A 2,871-nucleotide genomic window follows, 5' to 3' on the forward strand; every position below is an offset into this window, starting at 1 on the left:
CTTGCTTATTCCGAAATACCCATCTTGTGTCGATAGATTTCTTCCCTTTAGGCAGCTCCACCAACTTCCAAACCCCGAGCTTTTCGAATTGATTGAGCTCGTCATACATGGCATCCACCCAGCTGGGCTCATTGAAAGCCATTTCGACGTTCTTGGGCTCTATTTGAGAAATAAAGCAAGAATAGAGACATGTGTTGACGTCTCCACTCTGGCTTCTCGTTCGAACTCTGTCGCCCAGCTGGCCAATGACGTTTTCTATCGGATGATCGCGATGTAAGCTAGAGGGAATTGTGTGACTGATGTCATTGATTGAAACGGGAAGATTATGGATATTAATAGCTCCGTCATGTGCTGAAGAATCCACAGTAGATGTACCAGCTTCGTTTGGTGGATTTGCTACAAACTCATCAGCGATTCGTTCGGGAAAGAGAAGTTCCATCAAATTTTGAGTGACAGCGGAAGCATCTTCGTTCATGAACTCTCTTTCAACTGGAGTTAGAGGAGTAGCATTAGCATCTGGAGCAGATTGTTGTGTTGAGGACTCAGGAGAAGCGATTGGAACAAATGACTGTCACACCCCGATCCTTGTCGGAATCGATCAAGGCGTGATATATTGTTCAAAGTCTCATGACAACTATGTTATAATATGATTAGATTCAATTAAGTACTAAGTATGCAAACAAGATCCACAACATACAAATACAAATCCAAATACGAACAACATTTATTACATCAAATTTAAATAGTCTTGTGGAATTCTAAGGCACAACCTATTTTTCATCAACTTCATTCTTCAAATCTGCACCATGGGTAAAAACAGGTCAACTACGAGAGTTGGTGAGTAATCTAATTTTAGTATAGAAAATTTGTGAAGTTGAAACATTTATAATTTGAAATTTGTTTTCTTTTGAAGTCGACAAACAATTGTAGTTGAGATAACGGTTTATAAATTCAAAATTGATTAACAAATGATAACAACAACAATAAGTCCTCACCCTATATATACATATGTATATATATATATATATATATATATATATATATATATATATATATATATGTAAATATATATAGGATGGAGCATCTAATCATCAAACACACTCAACCACGTGCGATCAATCACCTTAGCGTCCCAAGGCGGGGTGGTCAACCCAATAGCGCTATTATTGTCCATAACGTACCTCAAGAATACGGGCATAGTCATGGAGATTAGACTAAAAATGATAATGCACTACAAGTACATGTAGCGTAAACAAACAATAGTTATACAATTAATGACTCACGTATAAATGTCCCAACAATGTCTCAATTGTGATAAAACAATAAAATGAAGTTGGAACATATTAGAACCACATGATACACCCCAAAAGTATTGAAAATTATAAAATATGGGGTAGATTACTCACATTAGTCCCAAAACGAAATGTGTGTGTCGTACGATAGACGGTCCGGGTCAAAATGGCGTAGAACCTAATATAATTAATAGTTTTGGTTTAGGAACTGCTAAACGAGAATAGAGTATTAATACAAATTAAAGTTTGTTATGTAAATGTATCATAAACTATACCTATTATAGTTTATCACAACAAGGGTAGTAGTAGTGTTAATAAACTATAATTGTCATAGTTTACCAAATGTTTGTGTATAACGGATGTAAACTTTGTTTATAAAAATTAATTATTTACCATACTTGTGAAGGTAAAAATCCATTTGTTTTCTGATGTATGTCTAATTACCAAGACAAAATGACATATAATGTAATAATATATGATTACATAATGATATACACCTTGCTCAACGAGTTACAAGGCGTAAATGAAATTGATGGTATTTTTCTAGTAATAACGTTTCTGTTACTGTTCTTAGAAAATTTATAGAAAACTCATCAAAGGTCTAAATCAAAAACCGCAAATTCTGAGAGTTTAGAAAGTGTGTCTAGTTTGTTCATAAATTTTTTCATGATTTTTAGTGATCTCCAACTTGTGTGAAAATATTCATATTCACAGAGTGGTCCGGTTTTGTTTCTGAAATGATAGACAGTTTTGTAAAAATCACCATAAATCGTAGAAAAATCATATGGTGATGTGCAAGTAATCATTTTAAAGGTATGAACCTGAACTATATGCGTCTGAAAGAGTTTTGAAAACTAAAATGTTTAAGTTGACCAAAACAGTCCGTGAATGGAGTTAATTGTTTCTGTTGAAGATTGTTAAATGAGTTTAGTTGTGTTTTTGGTGTTTTAACTTGTATTCTCCCCCTTAAAACTTAAGAAAAACCTGAAAATATAGGGGTATGAACTCACCTTATGTGTTATTAGAGGATGGATGTTGGAGAAGAGAAGTGTTCAACCCAAGAACACTTAGAAGATGCCTTGACGAATCGAGAACCTAACATGAATGTGACGATGTTTGTGTAAGATTCTTATGATTTTGAGTAGAAGGATGTGTAATAATCATAAGAAGAATGAATTATACTTACCAAGAGTGGAAGAAAGCTTGATAATCAGCCTTGGAAGTCTTGGAATTGAGAGAGAATGGTGAGAGAATTTGGAGTGTGATCCTTGGAGGAAAATGAGAGAATGAAAGAAGTATGAAGAGAGGGGATGGGTTTTTATACTTAGACAAGGAGTGGGGCTGGTCATGTAGTGGGTATGAGTTGGTCATGTAGTGGGTAAGAGCTGGTCATGTAGTGGGAAAGAGTTGGCCATGTAGTGGGTGTGAGTGGTGGCATGTGACATAAAGTAAAGTAAAGTCATCTTTCCACCTCAAACACCTCCCCCACTAATTATTGGTATGAATGGCCCTAAAAACGTGGGGATTACTGAAATATAGAGTTCTAACTGTAAAAATAAAGTTTTTTTTGGTGAAAATC

General features: G+C 35.0%; 1 long non-coding RNA gene across 1 annotated transcript; it reads right to left on the reverse strand.

Moving 5' to 3' along the window:
* Positions 1 to 1,429: 1,429 nt before the first annotated feature.
* Positions 1,430 to 2,565, reverse strand: LOC145110459 (uncharacterized). Its single transcript, XR_013709841.1, has 3 exons — positions 2,479 to 2,565; positions 2,303 to 2,387; positions 1,430 to 1,470 (listed from the first exon to the last, which is right to left on the reverse strand). It is a non-coding gene; the product is annotated as an uncharacterized LOC145110459 (long non-coding RNA).
* Positions 2,566 to 2,871: the final 306 nt, after the last annotated feature.

Source organism: Lactuca virosa, chromosome 1 (genome assembly GCF_052849685.1).
Source record: "Lactuca virosa cultivar CGN04683 chromosome 1, Lactuca_virosa_CGN04683_v6, whole genome shotgun sequence".
Lineage (NCBI taxonomy): Eukaryota > Viridiplantae > Streptophyta > Magnoliopsida > Asterales > Asteraceae > Lactuca > Lactuca virosa.